The following is a 24,168-nucleotide window of genomic DNA, read 5'->3' on the forward strand; positions in this document are numbered from 1 at the left end:
TGGCCCAATCCTTTTCAGGCAACGCAGTGAGAATCTGGAACTGTTTTCCGCCTCAGCTCCGGACCACCGCCTCCTCCCAGGCCTTCAAAAGGGACCTCAAAGTTCTCCTCCTCCAGAGACACCTCCAAAAGTAATTCACATCCTCATTTTATTTGGAGGAAGACTTCCCACTACTGAAAATTTCTACCTCCCATGACCATGGAAGTGCCTTCCCAGTGTGTTCTTGTGGTTGGAGTGTCTGCCTGTTTGTAGTATTTTCCATGTACTTGTGTTTGGTGCCCTTTTGTAACATGCACACTCCACTTTGCCCTGGTAACACACGGTTTGCTACCTCTCACATGTTCTACCTTTGATACCTGCACAAGGGCCACCTTTGCCTACGTAACGCTTGTTTTTTTTGTGCATGAGTGTCTAGCACCTTTTGCAGTATTATACCTCAAATGATACTTTGTTTTCTCTTGTAACCGCACACTTGTCACTTTTTCCTCTTGTGCACTTTTTACTACCTCATGTATTTTTGGTTGCGCACAATTTTTACTACCTCATGTATTTTGTTTGCTCACAATTGTCACTATTACCTAATGTAACGTAATCTATTAGTGTGTAATGTTTCTCATTATGTTTCATTTCCGTTCCTATTGTGAAGCGCTCTGACGCCTTCGGGTAAAGTCCGCGCTATATAAAAATGCATAAATAAATAAAAATAAATAAATAGAAAATGCTGATGTTAAATAGGCAAATCCAAAATAAAGCGTGCCTATCACTGTAATGAGGATAATGAAATGACTAGGGAGATGGAAAAAAGAAGACTGCACATGAGATGATCAATCAAAAATGGCTGCACATCGACGTGAGAGGTGCCGGGTGGCTCTCGGTGTCAGCGTGCTTCAAGGAGATCCAGAGGTGGTAGAAAGGCTAGCTGACTCACGTCATAGAGGAGGATGACGGTGACACGGTGGCACAAGAAACAGGTGAGGTGGCATGCACTGAGTGCTTGCGCTCGGTGTGGAGCTCGAGCGCGTTTGAATTAGGCAAAGCGGTTTAACTGCCAGGTAGAGGGCAAGTATAGAAAGCATGAAAAAAAGACAAAAAATGAATTAAAATGAAATAAAATGACACCGCTATGTGCCGGACCACAAAGGGTGCAAGAATATGGAAAATGGGCTCATCTGCCGTGCAGTTCATCCAGGGGCTGCACCCTACCTTTAAGTCCAATACAAGGCTTATGGACTGTAGGCTGTCATCAAAGAGTAAAATGTTCTTAGGCTGCCGGCAATTTGAAAATGAAGCCTTGAGTATTTTGAAGAACAGGCAAGGAAGGCGGCTGACACGCGATGCAGCTGACATCTGTAGTGCAGGGCGATCTGTGTCACAGGAACACGGATGAAGGCAGGTGCTAGCATGAAGGCAGTTCACAGTTGTCTGTGAATTGAGTAATCTGCCGATGGCACGATTGATGTTGAGGGCGACCGATGACAGGTCACTGGCGGGGCTCATGGTGCCATAAAGATGAGTTGCTGAAGAATTTAAATCTTGAATGATGAGGTAGCTTGAAAGTTGACGCGCAGGGCGTTTCCGAATCGTCGCCAATGTAATGAACAACAATAAGTCCATTTTTTGTGATTTAAATGATGTATTTATTTTAGTTGTATTCAAGATGAAGGAGAGCCCCACTAGGAGGAGTCTGTGCTCTGCTCAGCCCATTCAGCAACTCATGACATCCAACCGACATTCTAACATTCCACATTCTCTACACGTCACACATCCTGGCTGAGCAGTACACTACAGTACAATAGAGGGGCTTTCAATAATTGTAATAAAAACTGTGTCCTCCAGTCCCTTGAACACTTGAACAAAATCAGTAATATTCATTGGCATAGGCCTTATCAACTCAAATGGTATGATTTAGCTGCCCAGGTCTGAGCAACTTCCGTTACGCAGTTGGGCAGCTGCAGTACGACAAATCAAAAACTGTGCCCACGACAACACAGTGTTTCTTATGAAACTGAGAATACTCGGCTGTCAGCACTGTGCCCAAGAGGCCACAGCTCGGCCTTGCGTGAACACCCTGTTTCCAGAACAACTATTAGTCCTGTCAGAAAGTGAACGGCAAAAATAGACCCAAATAAGATATTAAATTGCATGCTTTTAACATGCCAATTTGTTGGCACTCCAAAGTGATTGTCTTTGAAATGCTACACACCTATTTTCACATTCTGTATAATTAATTAAGTCATAGGTGACTCTGCTCTGATCTTACACCCTTAGGACTTATTGTTATCTCAGTTATTCATGTTCTGAAAACCATTTCGGTACACAATGGAAAACTGTACCCCTGGCTCACTGGAAAATATGCAAAGTGCACATCGATGCAGCTGTCTGTTGTTTAGTAATTACACTGTCCAGCTTCATCTCTATACTCTTCCAATGTGGCAAAATGGCAACGTAAAGAGATACATGCATTGAGAAGTATTTGTTAAAAGTGAGAATTTCTAGCCCCTTCCGTGCGTTTGTCAGCCAATGGCCAGCGCGAGCACTACCTCCGTAGTGCTGCGCACATCCGTTTGCCTCCGCGGCCCCGCCCACTGCGCTAAACCACTGCATTGCCGCCGCGGTTAAGCATAAACTGAGAAATCTTCCTGTTCCCTACCTGATTCCAATTCTATTAGTAAACTAAGAGTCCTATCAGGGGTCATGTATAGCCTATATGTGGAACAGATTCTTATAATACATGGATAAAAGTTGCACCATCTTACACCAATTGTTTACATTTCTTGGGGGGAGACACCTGAATCCCCTCTCATAAGCGCACAGATTGCTCACTCACCAAAATTCGTTAACCAGTCCAATGCCCCACCTCTGTCAAATTCCACCAGCCACCACTGCTTTACAGGAATGTTAATTAGGTTGTACTATAAAAAAGTATATATAAGAAAAGAACCTATGAATGTATATAAGATGAAAGAAAATGAGTAGCTTTTAGACATTACATTAAAAGGCAAAATAGAGAGGAGGAGCCAAGCTAGCAACTAAGATGGCCGCTTAGGTTGCCGTCTCCGGCGACCTCCTCACCCCGCTATGATATCCTGTCATTAATACTGTGCCTGCGCGACGCTCTCGCAAAGATGAACCAAACCGGTGCCGGATCGTGTACTCCCGAGTGCTCCACCAGCTACGAGACCGGAGAAACATCGTCTTTCGGTCTGCGGCCTGTCTCGGCTTTGAAACCGGGGACCCGAGTAATGTAGCAGCTGGCTCCTAACCGAACAACAGCGGCTGATGAATCCGAGAGGGGCCGGCCAATCTGCACGGAAGTTGATCTGCACTTCCCACGATGACCACCCGGCCACCTAGTGGCGTACGTGGAGCTCGCTGATGGCGCGGCGGATCTGTGATGTTTCTTCACTAGTCGGGGCCGCGAATGTGAGCGGCTCGGGTGTTGATTGCTACGTGCCTCTGTGAATGTGGCATCTCCCGGAACGTCGCTCAGAATACTCCCGCACGCCGACAAGCTCAAGGTGGGTCGTTGTTCTCTGGTGCTACTGGTTCCCCTTTCGCGGATTCGGAAGAGGGATCACGTCCGAGAGGAACGGTATGGCGCCCCATACTGACTTGTGTATGGTTCGGTCCCACTCCTCTGGAGTGCCGGGAACATATCAAGCGCAAACTCTGAGACCCACTACCCTCTCTAGGGGGTCTGTGCCAAGGGGACTACGTGTCGGAATGAGGGGTGAAGCTGAGGCAAAGGCCAGGGCGAAGCCAACGATCGGTGATCTCAAGGCGGCTATCCGTGACCTGTGTTTCTCCATGGCTTCTCGTGCCCAGGCCCTCGAAGGTACACTGGATCTAATTACGTTTACATCTGAGCAGACGAGGCCAGCCTTTTCTCAATCACGCGCCACATTGACGGATTTGCCACCCGAACACATTACTGCGGTTGACCCCGAAACGCTGGCCACACTGGAGGTTCCGGACTGTAAAATGGCTGCCACTCGAATATCGGGTCTCCCGGGTGCACCGATATGCTCATCAACACAGACGGAGGGAACTCTGCGCTATACGGTGCCCCCGGTTTATACAACGACTCACTTGCGGCCTGATGGTGAGTTCCTCCTTCCCTTTCCGGACCCAATACCACTGGAAGTCACGTTTTGCGAACCTGTGGACGTGGTCTGGACTCTGTCCCGAGGGATATGTTTCTATTTTGTTGTTTCCAACTGGCTCCGGTGAGCAATTGCATAACTTATCCTGGTCATCCCGGTTCTCTACATCATCTACTGTGGTGGGTGTTTCGCTGAAACCCATTCGTCTGCTCGCTCGGACGGGCCAAGGCTGAGGATGTTTTATAAACTGAAGGACATTTACCTGGCTGGTGACTGAGCGGGACACACTTTAAATGATGGTGACGGAAGATGCTGCAGACCGGACTTCAGAATTGCTGTTAGATATGCTCTGTGATCTATGCCGGGATTGTAGCGGGTATTTTACTGAGTGTCGGGCGGTTTTTGTTGCTGTCCTCCCCATGTAGATGTTCGATATTTGCTTTATTGATGGACAATATGTTTTGGGGAGGTCGCTAATGGCGGGGGATACAGGGGCCGGGGATGTGTCTGTTGTTCTCCTCCTCCGCTATCTTTCTTTCCTCCCTTCTCTGGGGCAGTTCCGGGGAGATAGGCACGCTGTTAGTGGGGTAGGCCGTAGCCATTACAGGGGTGCAGGGTGGTGGGTGCTGGGGGGGGTTTGTTATTTTAGTTTGTTTTGTTCTATGGTCCCTTTCCCTCTTCCTCTTTCGGTGGGCTTTCCTTTTCTTCAGTAGAGTTGGTTCTATCTCCTTATTTCATTTCTTTCTCTATTGGGCGTTCATACTTGCCTTTACCTCATTGTTTCCGGAGGGTGGGTTTTATGACGATACTCTTGCTATATCGCTTGCTATTGTATTGATTTTACTCCGAGTCAGCCTCGGCGGGCGTGGGGTGTTTAAGCCGTATCGTCCGTCACCTGGTCCTGATTGCACTGCGGGGCGTGCCCCCCCGTCTCTTCTCATTTTACTGTATGGTGTGATGCCATTGATAGTGCGACCACTACTGCTTCTTCATAACTTAAAATGAAACCTTTGATATCCTTTCGCATTGTGGCACATACAATCACATGCTGTAATTGCATCGTTGAGATCGCTTGGTCGTCCTATTTGCATGTCTCCTGACCTATTTCCTGATTCTGCGGCCGGCCCCTGTGGTTGTAGGCATGCCCATGTAATCTTTTGCATACTTCAATAAAGGTTTTTAAAAAAATAAATAAAAAAAAGGCAAAGTAGAAGGGAGGTGAGATTAGCTGTATCCACTAGTATACTGATGTATGCCTTATTGTGTCAAGTATACGTAGCATTGAACAATGCTAAAATGTGTCTAACTGTTCTGTCAGTCAAAATAACAATAAAAACTGTTTTAATATAAAAAATATATATATATATATATATATATATATATATATATATATATATAGTGAGCAACAAAGGAGGAAGAGAAATTGCTATACTGAAAATATATTTATTTTGCTAAGGCAATATGAATGATTGTGTTTGAAATTAGATGTAGGTGGTTGCTTATAGTATGTAATTTAATAATATGTAATTTGCACCCACTCACACACTCAGGCAGGCACTTACACACCCAGTTACATCCCACAAAAGCACTTATGCACCTACCACTCATTGACAGTCACTGATACACTCAGTAACACACAGATAAAACTATTCACACACTCCTTTACTCACCTATACATCCACTTCCATAGTCATTCACACACCCATACAGGCACTGTCACAGCCACTCACAAACCTACACAATCATTCATGTACCCAGCACTTAGACAGTCAGTTAGACACAAACTTACACATCCATACACCCAGTCACCCACTCATTGAGCCACTCACATACCTTTTAAAAAAAAACAGCTACTCACACACCCAGTTAGATAGCGACTGTGGCACTTACACATCCACTCACACACCGACACAGAACTTATGTATCCACCACTAACAAGGCCACTTGCACACATACAGTTACTCACTGAAATACCCACTAACGCAGCCAGTTACCAATCCATACAGCCACTTGCATACCTATTTAGACACCCATACAGTCACTAATACACCCAGTCTCACACCCACACAGCTACGTACACATTCAGTAACACATCCACTGAGGCACTGATACACTCCCTCACATATCCACTCAACTACTCAAACACCAAGTCACCCACCCATACAACCACTCATATACCCATTTATACACCCATTCTCAGACACATACACAGCTTCTTACACACTGACATAACCACACATGTAGCTACTCGCTTGCTTATAGTATGTAATGTGAAGTTAAATGTATTCTATATTTGCTTTTCAGATATCTACTTACTTTTAAGGGGGAATGGAAGATGGAACAGGGAGGTACAAAAAAATGTACAATTATGCGTGATGACATTTTTAGTGCAAGTGGCATATGATATTTGCCACAATGAGTCCTCATGTCTTGCAGTTTTGGTGAAACAGCAGGGATGGTAACCATCTAGTCAGGTGGTAAGAGTTCCACAGATTGTCCAGCTGCTGATAATGATGCACCGCCTTCCCTCACTCTTACCATCCTGTGATACGTCCTTGTATGTATGGTTTTCAGGTGTTTCCACATAGAAGATGGGCCATGTGAATAATTATTTACCGTAGTTCTTTACAGTTTTTTTCTGCGTATATTGAATTGGACAATTTTGGGAACAACTCTCTTCTCTCCTGAAGGAATGGATAAATATTTTTTAAATGTCAGAGGAATTCTTTGGAGGTGGTAAGTCTTCCTTTGCTTTATCCTCCTCTTCTTCTTGTCTTCTATTTTCAGCAGAAGACATCCTGACGTTAAAACTCAGTACTATTGAAGGAATTCTAAAAAGAGGATGGAGCTGTGGTTATCAACCTGCCTCAAGAGCGATGTGAAACCCCAAAAACTGATTTAGGGTGTGGTTTGCAATGTTGATGGGTGGAGACTTACTGTATATAATGAGAAGTTGAGGTTTGGGTGTGTTCCTGGAATTGCGGAGGATTTGTGATGACATCGCAGTGAATCTGTGGTACCATAAAATGAATACAATAAAGAGAAAGACTTGGTGTACTGCATTTGTAGAAAGTTTACATAAGTTACCTTATGGTGATTTGTTAATTGTTAAGTTTAAAGTGTATAATAAGAATACATGTGTGAATAACATGTATTTATAAACTTGTAAAAATGTGGATTACTAAATTAAACTTATAGGTGAAATTGTAGTACAATTTAGGTAAAAAAATCATAGTGAAATTCACTAAAAAGCCAAAGGTAACAGGGATGTTATAGTTAAACAATACAATTAAAAAAAACTAGAAATTCACTACAAAAAAACAAAAGTTACAGGGACCTTCTAGTTAGTTTCAGGGTTTACACACACAAAACCACTGAAATTCAGCAGGTGCAGTTACCTGAGTTAATTATGACTTACTCCCCCACAATGCACTACATATGATCTCACATTTTACATCACTCATGGCATTTTCAGTGACATCACACATGACATCTCAATTGGCACCACTGATGACATCATCCAGTGAGTATAAGTCTTTCATAAAGGTTTTCCAGAATTCAAGATATATACTAAACAACTGCAGAAATTACATTGTTATTCTTTGTGTACTACTAATGCGTGATACTATATGTAATCTGATCTATTGATCAGAAAAATAGCCTTTAGACTGACACATGTCCCCTGCTGCTTCACTTGTGTTGGTACACTGGGTAAAGAGCGGCAGATTGCCTGCTGAAAGGGCGATTGGAGGAAAGCCAAATCACCGTCTTCTTACGGCAGTGGGGAGAATGCAGCCTGACAGCTGACGGAGTCAGAGCATTATCGTATGCAGGGTATGCACTCACTGAACTATGTCCCCGGATTCCGACTGTGTTTTCCTCATTAGCGGCATGATTTGGCCAACATCCTGCTGCATACAGAGATTTTGATTCCCGGATATGTAACCTCAGAAATAATAGGAATATTCGGTGATGGATTATCCCCAGAGCATAAAATCTGAGTTTTCCCCAAGTTTAATTTATATCCAGAGAATGATCCAAATTGTTTGGCAAGATCGTTTATTGCCGGAAGAGCAGTCTGAACATCCGTGGTGGTAATTGCAATGTCATCGGCATAAGCCAAAGCTCGGTAGTTTGTGTTGGCTAGACAGATAGGTCTAATCTTTTCCTCAGAAATAAAATGGTTAATTAAAGGGTCTATATAAAGTGCAAAAAGTAAAGGTGAACAAGGGCATCCTTGACGAGTGCCCCTAGAAATTAAAAAGAAAGGGGAAAGTTGGGCATTAATTCGAATACGGGCTTTCGGAGAGACGTACAGTGTTTTTAAAGCCATTATAAAACCTGGACCAAATCCCTTTCTAGCAAGCACATCCCACAGATAGCCCCAGGCAACCCGGTCAAAGGCTTTTTCAGCGTCTAGAAATATGAGTCCAACATTAGACCGAGTTGCCTGAGACCAATCCAGAAAAGTGATTACCCGTCGAATATGGTCAGCGGTATCGCGAGCAGGAATAAACCCATGTTGATACTTAGAAACTAAAGAAGAAATAATATTAGACAGACGTGAGGCGAGGATTTTAGAAAAGATTTTACTGTCCGCATTTATGAGTGAGATAGGACGAAAAGATGACGGTAGCAAAGGGGGTTTGCCTTTTTTAAGAAATACAGTAATTATGGATTCCCGTTAAAGAAGCAGGGGCGCTGCCACGTTGAGCTGCTGAAAATAAGTCAACCAGTTCTGGTCTTAGTATGCCTCGAAAGAGCTTAAAAAACTCTAAAGGAATAGCGTCAGGGCCAGCAGCTTTTCCGTTCTGGGAAGGACATGGCTTTTGTAGTTCGGACTGGACTGTTCCCATGGGGCACAGGGTCAGCGCTGATTTGCATATCGCCATTGTCTAACCCAGGGTGGTGTGGAGTGGAAAAACGATGGATTTGGGCCCAGATCTTTGGACTGGGGTGAATGTGTGACATTGATCCACATTCTGTCCATCACTGTTGTGTTTGCAATTACCGCTCTAAGTGTACTGGGGATGCTCAGACGTGAGTCCCAGGCACTCCACACCACTGGAATCAAACTAGCCGGGCTGATGAGAGGTGTTACCTCGAAACCGGGCCGGTCCTCGGATGCTTGTTTCCGTTCTGGGAAGGACATGGCTTTTGTAGTTCGGACTGGACTGTTCCCATGGGGCACAGGGTCAGCGCTGATTTGCATATCGCCATTGTCTAACCCAGGGTGGTGTGGAGTGGAAAAACGATGGATTTGGGCCCAGATCTTTGGACTGGGGTGAATGTGTGACATTGATCCACATTCTGTCCATCACTGTTGTGTTTGCAATTACCGCTCTAAGTGTACTGGGGATGCTCAGACGTGAGTCCCAGGCACTCCACACCACTGGAATCAAGCTAGCCGGGCTGATGAGAGGTGTTACCTCGAAACCGGGCCGGTCCTCGGATGCTTGTTTCCGTTCTGGGAAGGACATGGCTTTTGTAGTTCGGACTGGACTGTTCCCATGGGGCACAGGGTCAGCGCTGATTTGCATATCGCCATTGTCTAACCCAGGGTGGTGTGGAGTGAAAAACGATGGATTTGGGCCCAGATCTTTGGACTGGGGTGAATGTGTGACATTGATCCACATTCTGTCCATCACTGTTGTGTTTGCAATTACCGCTCTAAGTGTACTGGGGATGCTCAGACGTGAGTCCCAGGCACTCCACACCACTGGAATCAAGCTAGCCGGGCTGATGAGAGGTGTTACCTCGAAACCGGGCCGGTCCTCGGATGCTTGTTTCCGTTCTGGGAAGGACATGGCTTTTGTAGTTCGGACTGGACTGTTCCCATGGGGCACAGGGTCAGCGCTGATTTGCATATCGCCATTGTCTAACCCAGGGTGGTGTGGAGTGGAAAAACGATGGATTTGGGCCCAGATCTTTGGACTGGGGTGAATGTGTGACATTGATCCACATTCTGTCCATCACTGTTGTGTTTGCAATTACCGCTCTAAGTGTACTGGGGATGCTCAGACGTGAGTCCCAGGTACTCCACACCACTGGAATCAAGCTAGCCGGGCTGATGAGAGGTGTTACCTCGAAACCGGGCCGGTCCTCGGATGCTTGTTTCCGTTCTGGGAAGGACATGGCTTTTGTAGTTCGGACTGGACTGTTCCCATGGGGCACAGGGTCAGCGCTGATTTGCATATCGCCATTGTCTAACCCAGGGTGGTGTGGAGTGGAAAAACGATGGATTTGGGCCCAGATCTTTGGACTGGGGTGAATGTGTGACATTGATCCACATTCTGTCCATCACTGTTGTGTTTGCAATTACCGCTCTAAGTGTACTGGGGATGCTCAGACGTGAGTCCCAGGCACTCCACACCACTGGAATCAAGCTAGCCGGGCTGATGAGAGGTGTTACCTCGAAACCGGGCCGGTCCTCGGATGCTTGTTTCCGTTCTGGGAAGGACATGGCTTTTGTAGTTCGGACTGGACTGTTCCCATGGGGCACAGGGTCAGCGCTGATTTGCATATCGCCATTGTCTAACCCAGGGTGGTGTGGAGTGGAAAAACGATGGATTTGGGCCCAGATCTTTGGACTGGGGTGAATGTGTGACATTGATCCACATTCTGTCCATCACTGTTGTGTTTGCAATTACAGCAGCTTTTCCAGACGCCAAGGACAGCAGTGACAGCTCAATCTCCTCCCAAGTAATAGGCAAGTCCAGCTTCTCCCTCTCTTGTATAGATAAAATACCGTTCAAAGCCTGTTCAAGGCCTGTTCTGTAAATTGAGTTACCTGAACTGAGCAATCCTCTACCATGCCTTCAGTGTATAGTTTGGAGTAAAACTCGGCAAACACATTAAGTATATCGGCAGCATTAGTAACAGTCTTCCCTACAGCATTATTAATCTTGTCTATACTAGCAAACACAGCTTTCTGCCTGGCTCTTTTAGCCAAATGTTTCCCTGAGGTTTCTCCTACTTCATACACCTCTGTTCGAAATGCAGCCAATTGCTGGGCAGATTTTAAGGCAAATCCTTGGTGAATCTTAACCTTATAAATCAATAGCTCTTTAAGAATAGTATCCGTGGCTAATCCTTTGCTACAAGCCTGCATAAGCTGAATCTCCAACAGTCTCAAGTTATTCATCTCAATTTCTTCCTTCCTCCGGTTCTCCTTCTGCTTTCTTATTACATAGCTCAAGGTTTCGCCTCGAACCCCGCACTTAAATGTATCCCAAACTACTTCTGCAGAGGCAGACCCTTTATTGTTAGCGAAGAACTCAGGAATCCAGGTATTCATATGCCCAACGTAGGATAAATCAAACAAAAGCTTACGGTCAAAAGACCACGACCTAGGATTATGTACAATATTTAAATCAAAGCCAAGTGTTATAGGATTATGCTCAGATATGACTTTTGGTAGAACCCTGTATTCTATATTGGCGAGTTCGTTAAATAGTGCCCTAGAGACAAAGAAGTAATCCAGCCTAAAATCTCTTTTATGATGGGCAGTAAAGAATGTACAACCATAGGTTCCCTCCCGCTTTTCATACCCCACATCTACCAACTGAAACTCTTGAGCAATCCCCTTGACTGCCTTAAATACTTCCTTTTTCTACCTGCATACACGCTGTTACCTCTAATATCAAAAGTCGCATCCAAATGCAGGTTGAAATCCCCACTTAGTATTAACCTAGGTGACCATAAACCCAGCTCCACACTTAGTTGATGCAACGCTGTGGGGTCATCGATAATGAAGGCATAAAGCGAGCATATAGCAATGATCGAGTTCCCAAGTTTAAGTTCTGCAATTACCCATCGTCCCAGTGGGTCTTCTTTAACTCTTTTAACTTCCCCCAACCTGGACCTCATTAGAATAGCAACCCCCCTTGTTATAGAGCTCTGACGGGAACACCCCACAACCTGCAACCCCAAATCCTTGAGCCAAGCTCTGTTTGCCCAAGAAATATGGATCTCTTGTAAGCAAATTATGTCGGCTCAAATAGCTCTGAACATCTGGGCTGCTACACCCCTTTTTCTTTTGTCATTTAAACCACAAACATTAATGGAACAAATCGAGACTCTAGCCATTTTCATATGTTAATGCAGTACTGCGATCAAACTTCAAGCAATAAAGGATACAAAAATTTGGTACTGACAACCAAAAAATTCTGGGCACCAAAACTGAACATGCTGTAGCTGTACTTCCTTGCACCCACCCCCCCACCCCCCCTACACACTCCCCCCACCCCACCCTCCTCCCAAAACCCCACCGCCAGAAGCTTAAGGGCTAGTGCCCACATTGATGGAAAGCGAGTATGAGTTACGTGGCTCTACCCAAGTCTACCCAAGTCGACCAAACCATATTAAATCTTGAACCCAATTAGCTTAACATTGGGAGAACAAGAGAATCAAAAAACCAAAGAAGAAAAAGAAGAAAACCTGTAGGAAAGTACACAAGCCTTATCCTATCTCTACTACATTAGCATCTACATTGCATCCAAGAATTGTTGTGCTTTAACCTCAGAAACAAAAAAAATGGTTTTCCCCTTGTACACCACCTTAAGCTTAGCAGGGTTCAACAAAAATACTTGCCCCCCTTTAGACTGAATTGGGGCAATTAGCTGTTTAAACCGCCAACGTTGCTGCACAGTTGCCTGACAGAAGTCAGGCCGTACAAAAAACTCATGACCCAAGCCTTTTCTAGTCTTTGAAGGTCTAGCCAAATCGTACAAGATCTCACGAAGTAGATAGTTTTGCAGACAAATCAGAATAGCTCTTGAGTTCTTGTTTTCTCCCCCCATACCACGTTTTTGATTGAAAGGAAAACGATGAGCTCTAATGATTTCTTTATCCCAGTCCCATCCTTTAAGGTCCGGGAAAGCGTCCGGAAACAGTTCCACAACAAAGCGGCGAGTGTCTCTACCCTCTGATTGTTCGGCTATACCTAATAAGCGCAAGTTGTTACGCCGGGAGCGATTTTCCAGGTCTGTCAGTTTCCAATCAATATCTTGCCTGGTACTCTCCAGCTCCTTAATAGACGTTTTCTGTAAGGCGAGCTCATCTTCAACAGTAGAAATGCGACCTTCAGTCTCCTGTACTCTCAGACTAGTTTCATTGCTGGATTTTACTAATCGGCGAACAACGTTCTGCAGTTTGCGAACAGCTCCTTGGGTACGAAGCCCCTCTGCCTTAGTTTCCTCCCTATGAGCCATAATCAGCCTATACATTGAAGTTTGCAAGTTGTAGATAGACTTCAGCGTAATTTCCTCATCTGCCTCCAAAAGGTCTGGAAGTTCAACCTGACTTTCAGGTGCGGCTCCTGCCCGTTCCCACTGAGGTTGAGTTAGCACATGTAGATCAGCACCTGCAGAGGGGACCGGCAGCTCAGCTGCCCTGCGCACTGTATTAGGAGCTCCTTCATCCAGCAAGAAACCGGAGCCAAGAAGACCTTCCTCCAAGGTTTGATTACAGTCGTCCGCCCAATCCCTTATAAATGAATGGCCTTCGTTAATAAGCTCCTCGCCAATCTCACCGTCTGATCCCTGCGACAGATCTGACATAGAGTAAAATAGACCCCCTGATCCGACAGACTCTACATCGTTTGTAACTGAAATTGCACCGTCCTTCTCTTTAGCACCCCCTTCAACAGCCCGAGGCAAGACTCTCACTCCCCCTACCGCTTGGAAAAGTTCAGTTAAATCATCATCAATGTCTTTTTCAAAAGGGGGAGGCCCTCCGCCGGCAGTCATGCCCAAAGGTAGATTTGAAGGGGTATGTTGCAGAGGGACTACATCCTGGTTTTCCAGTGTAGCAGCAACAGAAGGACTGGATGCTCCAGGTGTCAGGGTGCTACCCTTGGGCAAGGTAGTAGAACCTGGACGGAGCAGAGAGGAGCAGAGAGAGGTCGGCGGCGTTTCGAGGGCGGTGATGTTTGATTGCCGGAGCTTGGACAGGTGATTCTTTCAGGCGGAGCGGAGCCCGCAGATTGAGAGACAGAGAGAACCTCCACCTCCGGCAGGGGCCTCAAGTGGTTACATTGGTGCTTGTATCCTGTGTCTGGGTCTCGTTTTTGCGGAATTCCTCTCAGGATATGCTTGGCTTTTATTAGCAGCAGCAGTAGTAAGTGAAGCAGCAATTTTTTTTATATGAAGAAAAAAAAAGGGAAACAAGACTGTAAAAAAAAAAAAAGTATTACTCCAGCTCTATCTTTGAACTTCACGGAACTTTAGCGATCTATTTTTTTACAGTCACTTGTCATAGCTGTCTGCTAGCTGCTATTTGCCACAGTTTCTGCCCAATTAACTGCCTACATAACTGTTTATAATTATGGCGCCCAAAGGCAGAGGAAAGAAAACAAAAGCTACTACTACTGCTAGCACAGTTAATGCAACGCCTAATACTGTTGGAAATAGTACAGCTGCAGAGCTTAACTCACTTAATAGAACTGCCCCTGAGACTCGAGCCCGTCAGCAAAATGAGGCTACTAAAGACCCAGTAGTACCTGATTTATTTAAGAGTGCGGGTGTATCTTAATAGTTTTCTATTTTTTTTTTTTTTGTTGGTATGCACTCACTGAACTATGTCCCCGGATTCCGACTGTGTTTTCCTCATTAGCGGCATGATTTGGCCAACATCCTGCTGCATACAGAGATTTTAATATATCGCGAGTCAAAGGGGACAAAGCACAACAGGCGGAGTGAGTACAACCTTGAACCCCCTGTCCTCTCTTTATGACCACGAGTATCCTCCAAAGGGAGTGGATGTGTGAACTTTTTAAATTCCTGCCCACGTTTCTCTGTAACACAAAACTGGCATTGAGGAGGGCAAGAAAGCTGAAACACGTCTGCCAGGTGTTACAGCAGTACCAAACCTTCAACAAAGCATGATGCGCCCAGATGGTGTGAATAAAGCTTTTCTTAATCGTACCTGAGCATGTGTCAGCCTGTTTTTCGTGAAAGCGGGATTGGTGGAATATATATTTATATATATATATATATATATATATATATATATATATATATTCACTGAAAAAACCATAGGTTATAGACCATATATAGTTAGGAATTAGCATTTACAAAACCTTGAAAATTCACTGAAAAAACCATAGGTTATACACCATATATAGTTAGGAATTAGCATTTAAAAAACCTTATTTTACTCACACAAAACCATTGAAATTCCATATATAGTTAGTTGTACTAACTATATATCGCGCACCCGCAATCCACTGCTGATCATGTCACATATTACATCATTCATGACATGGTCAGTGACATCACTGATGACATCACTGATGACATCTCAAACGACATCACTGATGACATCACTGATTACATCTCAAATGACATCACTGATGACAACATCCAGTGACTGTATTTTTCTGTAAAGTTAAAATATGTCTTACATATTTAAGAATGAGTGGATGTATAAGTGTCTGGATGAAGGATTTAGTAGGTGCATGACTGACTGTATGAATGAGTGATTAAATGTGTCTCACTGAGTGCATGGGTTAGTGACTAAACTGTCTTAATTTGTGCATCATTATGTCTGTTGTTCTGAAAACTGCTGCATGTGTTGTTCAGTAGCTATATGAGTAACTATATGGGTTATTGATTGGTTGCCCAAGTATTTGTATGGGAGACTGAGTGTGTGTGTGGGTGGCTGGGAGGTGTATGACTCTGTGCATAGATGTGTGAGCAGTTGATTCACTAGATGTATGGGTTCAAAAGTGCATGTGGAAACAGCTGTATGGGCGGTTGACTGTGTGCATCAGTGTATTGGTGAGTGAATGGATATCTCAGTGCTACATGTCAAAGTAAGTACATATGTAAAACACAGTACATGTGAGAGTTGACATATATAAATAACTGTGCAAAAGAGCCAGTGAATGTGTGAGTGGCTGTATGGATCATTGTGAACTTGTATCAGGGATTGTATAAGAGAGTAAATATGTGTTAGTATATGTTTGAATAAGTAAGGTGTGTATAACTGTATAGTTGAGGAAATGGAGGTGTGATTGATTCTTTGCATGACTGACTAGGTGTGTGAGTAACTCCATGGATGAGTGACAGTCTGTGAGTGTCTGTTTACACTGAGTGTATCTAAGGTTATATTAGAGTCTGAAGAGCTTCATCGTATTATCACATGAATGATGTCATCAGTGATGTGATCAGTAATGTCAAATGAGATGTCATCAGTGATGTCATCAGTGATGTCATTTGAGATGTCATCAGTGATGTCATCAGTGATGTCACTGACCATGTCATGAATGATGTAATATGTGACATGATCAGCAGTGGATTGCGGGTGCGCGATATATAGTTAGTACAACTAACTATATATGGAATTTCAATGGTTTTGTGTGAGTAAAATAAGGTTTTTTAAATGCTAATTCCTAACTATATATGGTGTATAACCTATGGTTTTTTCAGTGAATTTTCAAGGTTTTGTAAATGCTAATTCCTAACTATATATGGTCTATAACCTATGGTTTTTTTCAGTGAATTTCATTGGTTTTTTAAAAGCTAATATCTATAGCTGTAAAATGTATTCTTCTTTAAATCCAAAAATATATTTTATATGTTTATTAATAATTTTTTTAAAAATTTTTTTTTTGTTTCGCTCCCGGTCCGCGAACCGGGAAGCTTCCCGTTAGCTCATCTTGATGCCGCGACCCAGTCCGCGAACCGGTAAACGTTCCGTTTGCGCAACTGCCGCTTTAGAAATCAACATCGTGACGCGTCGCGAAAGCGCGACGTATCGCGTTGCCGCGTAATGCGTCTTATGACGTACCGCGTTAGCGCACCCGGAAGTGCCCCGGGGCGCGGACCGAGGCGCAAAACGCAGCTCCCCGGAAGCGATCCGCGGCGCGAAAGCGCGACGTATCGCGTTGCCGCGTAATGCGTCTTATGACGTACCGCGTTAGCGCACCCGGAAGTGCCCCGGGGCGCGGACCGAGGCGCGAAGCGCAGCGACCCGGAAGCTATCCGGGGCGCGGACCGGAGCGCGTAACGTAAGCATAACAGGTCATGTGACTTGTTAATAACACTTTTCATTGGTTCATTTCACTTTTGGTTTCATAATCATGTAAGGCTAGGTCAGGTGACCTAAAAATAACACTTTTCATTGGTTGAGAACTATTGTTTTTCCCAAATGATGAAAACCCCTCCTTCTTTCCTCACTCTGACTTTCATCATTGTGAGAGGAAGACCTTTATTAATACTTGAGAAATGGCTTCAGTAGTTGCTTCAGCTGGTGCACCCCCACCACCACCTCCACCTCCTCATGGGAAGAGAGGACCACCTCCCCAGGTCATGACCAACACAGAGGAGGAAGAAGAAGAAATAGAGGAAGAGGAGAGAGAAGAACCACAGTTCTTGGAAGAGATGCCCCGGGTTTCCCATAGGAAAGCCAGTTTCATCTGGCAGTTTTATTCAATCCCTCCAGGGCAAAAGAAAGTGAATGCGAGGTATGTCACCTGCCTCATCTGCAAAGATAAATTATCAAGAGGGACTGATAAAAAGTATAGTTATGGGAACTATACCATGCATAGGCACATGACCAGGAAGCATCCACTCAATTACAGCCGGGCGGGAATACGGGATATGGAAGAAAGTCCAACATCAACTCCTGTGGCCAGGTCAAGATCGTCAATATCATTGACACCAGCAGAGGCACGGGAAACTGTGCCAAACATCCAAGAGAATTTTGGCCACATGAAACATACTTGTATGCACTGTGGTGCGTTGATAGCATGTGGCAACATGAGTATCAATTCAATAAACCTAGCTTACAACAATCATAATTGCCCTAACCGCCCCCAGTAATTTTTTTTTTGCTCCTGTTGAGCCCTTTTCAATGCCTGTTTTTTGTTGTTTCCCCCCCCCCAAAAAACCAAAAAAAAATAAAATCGTTCAAAAAATACAAAAAAAAAAAAAAATGTTCAAAAAATAAAAAAAATATATAAAACAACAAAAACATTAAAAAAAAAGTTCTTTTCAGAACTACCTCCCCTTTCAAAAAAAATTGCTAGAATGTTTAGCACTCTGGCAAGCTCTATTTCTTTTGGTTCGCTTCCCGGTTAGCTTCCCGGTACGCGGACCGGGAGCTAACCAAAAAAAAAAAAAAAAAAAAAGAGTAAGTATAAGGAAAGTAAACAGAGAGTGATGTTAAAAGAAAGACAGCTATAGGGAGTAAAGAAGAGATACTGTTTAATAGATCTATTTACCGAAGAAAAGACGGAAGAGGGTATAATTGTGAAAAACAAAATAGATAAGGAAGTGAAAGAAAAAAAAAGAGAGTAGAACAATAACAAAGAAGAGTTTCTTGGAGAATGTGAGTGAATGTTCAAAATAAGATTAAAACATGGGGAATAACAGAGAGAAAAAATAGAAAACAGAAAACAAAAAATAACAGAAAAAGATTAATTGAAACAGCAAAGAAATGTAAGTAACATAGAGCCATATCATCAACATAGGCAATAAAAGTTTTGCAGCTTTTATCGGCAGAAATGTGTCGCTAAAGCCGCTTTTGCGGCAGGAAACTGCCGCTAAAACCACTTTTGCACCAGTTTTCTGCCAATAAAAACAGCAATAATTTTATTGGCTGTGTTCATAATATGCCCCTTAGTGTGCTTCAACTACACAGAGAAAGCATTATGAACAAGTAGTGATAGAGTGATCAGTCAAAGACACTAAGAGTAATAGAGACGGAGTGAGTGAACAAGAGTGAGGAACTATGAGAAGAGAGGGACTGAGAAAAAGAGTGGAAGGAGTTGAGTAAGTAGGTAATAGAGAAAGGAATGAGGGAAGTAGCAAAGGCAGGAAACTGAGGGTTAAAGAAATGAAGCAGTGGAACTAATAGAAGTTAAATGTGATAGAAATGTAACGAAAAGAGTACAAAACATTTACCTTATAATTGTCGTTAAATTACTCACTTTTTGTTTTTATACTTTCAATCTGTGAAAGAGAGAACAAACATTTGAAAAATATTAAAACATGTATTTAAAAATTACAAAAGACAAGGGAAAAGATTGAAGGACAAATAGTTTTTCAACAACTTTGACACTTACAGAAGCTTCTGCTTCTCCAGGCCCCCTACACAGTCCTAAAGATATACATTTTAAACTAACAGTATCTTGTTGCAGATGAAGTGAGGCCTATCTTAAAACATGGTGCATCTTTTGCATTGCTGTTGTCTCAGAAAAGTGTCGCAAGACACTAAAATTTTAAATGATTGCTTCAGGATGCCAATAAGATGTGTCCTATCCAGAGGTTTGTTTGAGGTGAGGCCTACTCAGGGTTGCAGATGAAATTTAGAGTTGTTGAAGAGTACAGAGAAGATAATACATTTGCAGGCCTACCAATGAAGTGAGTCATGTCCACTGCACTCTTGAACAAAGGCCAAACCTCCTCTGTTTCCCTGGACAGACCTAAACTTGATCTGCACAATGTGATTCGTAATGATAGGAAACACAGGTGATGTAATTGAAATACGTGCAATTTCTTTTGCTCATTTCACAATCACATCACTTGTGTTTCCTTTGCTTAGGTATCTCATTGTGCAGATGTAGTCCAGCATATGAAAGAGTACGCAGAAGTGCAGCACTGCATGCAACAACTTTGACACTTACAGAAGCCTCACCTTCTCCATGCCTCCTACACAGTTCGTCATATACATCATAAATGCAAACAGTACAGAATTAATTGATCATGTTAAATGGTTTATTTTTGCTGTTCTCAGAATGTATCAAAATTCACTAAAAACAGTGACTTGAAGGTATTCATCATATAACAGCGGGGAAAAAAAAACACAATCAAAATGATTGTGTTTAAAAAACCCATACAACATAACAAATCAGAATTCAGAACTCCTTAAAATTAACTTACTTTCCATGACGTCAAAGGATGTCCTATGAACAGCGTACACTCTGTTGTGCTGTTATTACTTTCAGCCCGCCACTTTCTGAAAGAAAACCTCCATCGTTTTTAAAAACATGTTACATGCAATAAATGACTTCTTGCTCTCTACCACAAGTTTCCACAAGGCCAAATCTTGTCAGAGCCATTTATAACTCTTGGATTTGTTGTAAGCCAATCCCGTCATTTGGCATTTCTGCAACTTTCAGAATTAAAATGTTGAAGATCATTTTCACAATCCTGGAATAGTAATATCTTCCCCTTCTTGCTCAGTCATGTTCTACATTTCCTATGACACTGATACTGCTTACTATGAAGCAGACTTACACTACCTCTATGACTACTACAATTATTTAATTCTCTACATCACTTTTAATCACAAAGCAATGTAAAACAGTAGACAGCATTGCAGACTTACATTCCCTCTACTCTATGTTTTGATTGGCTGCTTCAATTAGCTTATAAAAATAAATAGTTTTTCTGAACTCATTCAAAGTGCACTTATTTCTCCATGACGTCCAGTCTTATGGTTAGAAGTTATGTCTCTGAACTACACTTATCCTCAAGGCCAAATCGTGTAGGAGCCATTAGAACTTCTTGAAATTCCTCAGAGCACATCCTGAGATTCTTTCCCTAAAATTTTGGTTTTAAAAACACCAGGTAAGAGTTTTTAAGGTCATACGGCAATTTTTTTTTGAAAATTAAAACAGAATCATTGCAGAATGACCAGCCATTTCTAGACTTTAAATAAGCTGTGTAATGTCCTGATGTTATTGAAGGACCGTCATGATATATAATTGCTACAGTTACAAAAGTCCTTCCTGATATTGACAACTGTGAAGCCACAAAATTTTTAATCAAAGTTGTCAATTTTGTTCCATCAGGCCTACATCGTTGGAACATTAAAATAACATACTGGCCATATGTTCGTATAAATAATGTGGACATCATTTCAGATTTACATTGGCTACACTCCATGTTGTGATCAGCTGCTTTTACTAGCTTATTAAAGGAGACTGATTTACTGTCTGGCAAAGTTAAATATATAAATCTTTCTGAGTCTACACTAGTAGTACTTGATACCATACAGTTCTCGCAGTCATGCTGCCATTGATAAGAAAGCCCAAACAGCTGATCTACATCTACACCTTCAGCATGCAATACATCAAGCATATACATTAAAAACTCCTGACAATCTTGCTGAATATTTTGAGAGAATTGTGTTTGGCCTGAACATCTGTCTAACAGATTTCGAATTTCAGACACACTTTCTATGTTTATTCTATCAGTGCTACATTTCTCTAACACAGAATTTAACAAACTGCAAAATCTTTGATCAGAATTGACCACAATCTCTTCTTTTACATTTTCTAGAGAAAACAAAACATTAACCACTACATTAGCATAGCAGTTGACACCAGAACTGTTTTCAAATTGAAAACCAACAACATATTCAACAGAATCCTTTTTGTTTCTGCTTATAATTTCAGGTTCATCGACTTTTCGTCTTTTTGCTACAACCTCCCCAGTATTGGTCACATTTCTTGGTTTCCGGCCTACCACACGTTTCTCAAACAAAGGATATTGAGGCAAATGTGGCGCATACTCTCTTCTTAACCTATTGTATTCCTTAACACAATCTAGATCCGCACAAATGCTTGTGACATCACACTCAATCAAGTACAATCCCGATAAAGTTCTAACTCGTGACAATGCCACATATGCCATACCCTCCTTGAACACAGAACTGCCAATATTCACCAATGCACTGTCTACACTTAAACCTTGCGATTTATGGATTGTCACCGCATATGCCAAGCAAACAGGAAACTGCTTACGGCGAACATATAAGTCTTTTACAAGCAAAAATCTAGCAGAACAACGACCAATTAGCTGTACTTCCTCAATGCCATCAAATTTAATTTTTAAAAATTCAATTCCATCTCTATTTCTGTATTTTACAAAATCAACAACATTACCCATTGATCCATTTACCAGACCTCTTTCAACATGTAAATTCCTTCTTAAAATTATACGGCAGTTCAAGCACACATTCAGAGTCTTTTCAAAACCTGCAGTTTTAGATATACTCTTCTCTAATGAATCCAATTTTGTTTTCAGATTCTCAGACAAAATAATTGTTGATCCCATATGCTCTACTCTGTCAATAGCTTCCAGTTTCACAATCTCTTGCTTTTCTAAATGCAACATTTTGTTGTTGAATTTGGCACATTCTGCAAGAGTTGGCATCAAACATATTCCAGATTTCTTCTCAGTAATTTTCTGAAAAATATTCTCAGGCACAACATCTTGTTCTGGATATAAATTTGACAGTAATCGTGCATGTAAAGCTTCTTTCCCATGCTCGGTCACTTTTCCAATTCTAACATCTTGTAGAATAGTCTTGTAAACTTCATCCTTCGCCTGACGCATATTTTCATGCAGTTCAGCATAATTGAAGTTTAACCATATATTGACGTTGCCAATGCTGCCTAGGCACTTCCTGGTATCTTCATGCGTGAGCATTTTGAACACAGGTTGCCCTTTCACTGGTTTCAGCTGCAGAAGATCTCCAAAAACAATGATGTGTTTGCCACATAATAACACATCATACTCTGTTTTGAGAACTTCTTGCATTCTCAAATGCACAAAGGCAAGCATGACATTGGAAACCATGCTTACTTCGTCAATGATAAGAAGTTTCATTTTCCTCAAGTTTCTTGAAACTTCAAAACAAGCATCTCCAGATAGCTTGTGATATTGTAATTTGTTGTCATGCTCCACTGGCAGCATCAGTAAACGATGTAAAGTAATCCCTTTAATGTTATGTGCTGCCAGTCCAGTTGGAGCGGTGACAACACAAGACAGCGATGACTCTGTCCTTTTTTGCAAATAGCATGAAATTGCTTTAATGAGGAAACTTTTTCCAGTTCCCGCTTCTCCACTCACGTACAGTCGGACAGGCTTCAACGACGTACATGAGCACTCTTTCTTGTCATGACTTAATCCATGATCAATTTGCATGGTAACTTCGTCATATATTTTCCTCTGCTCAACGTTGAGTTGTCTTTCCAACTCTTCTAAGTTAACCGCATCCTCCTGAGCATGTGCCATGGCTCTTTCCACTTCATTCATAGCAGTGGCAGCTTCATTTTCGATAACAGGTCCTCCTAGTGGATCCTGACTCAATGAAGCAGAACTCTGACTGTCCTGAGAACTGTCTCTGGCAATCTCGGCTGCAATCATTGCTTCCTGCTCAATTTCCGCATTCAACATTTGTACATATTTGGGAAAAGCAGGACATTCTATGGTCTCCTTGTCGGCATTGAAAGAGTCTTCGTAACAGAGAAAATCTCCAAGCAGTTCCTCTTCTGCACGCCAAGGCTTGAAAAGTTGCAAAAGTGCTAAATAGAAAAACTCCTTTTTTTCAGGAGATTCGCCACTCAATTTTCGATGGTTTACCAAGTGGCATTTTCTTTGCTTGACCAGACATCCCTCACTTCCTATTACAGCATACACTCCTTTCTCAGTATCTTCTTTGATGTTCCTCTTGAATATGTAATTTTGAAGAACCTCATACAGACAAACATTCTCGAGGTGAATGCTTCGATTTGGATAATATGTATCCAACATGTTGGTCTTCAAAATGTCGGTACTGTTTGGCTCCTTTTCCGCCAAATACTCAATTTCCCGCACAGGTTTGAGAACTCGATTACGCGTTGCAGCAAGACCAAGACTCGCCCAAATGATACTCCTGGACTTGGCATAGAGACTTGCTGAAGACAACCGGTCAGAACATTCGTACGCTCCGATTTCTCGATGCAACAACATCTTCAGACTGAAACTGTACAACTTCTTGCTGAGGCTCTTTTCATGGGAAATGTCCCCCCACATATCCTTCAATTCTGTCTTCTCTTTTTTGGTGATGTAAGACGTCACATACCGAGCCACAGCCATACAGTTATCAGCCACAAACTGTATATCCATGTTAGCATTCCACATGGACAAAATCACCGGGTTGTAGTCGTTGATGTACTTGGAGTCTTCGTTCCTCTTCAAATTGTATGTGTTTTTAGGTGATTTCTTCATCACATTATGTCGCAGCGAAGACATCAAACTGTTTACTCTTCCTTTAGAAATCACCGGTC

The sequence above is a fragment of the Lissotriton helveticus genome, chromosome 4_1 (assembly GCF_964261635.1).
Source record: "Lissotriton helveticus chromosome 4_1, aLisHel1.1, whole genome shotgun sequence".
Lineage (NCBI taxonomy): Eukaryota > Metazoa > Chordata > Amphibia > Caudata > Salamandridae > Lissotriton > Lissotriton helveticus.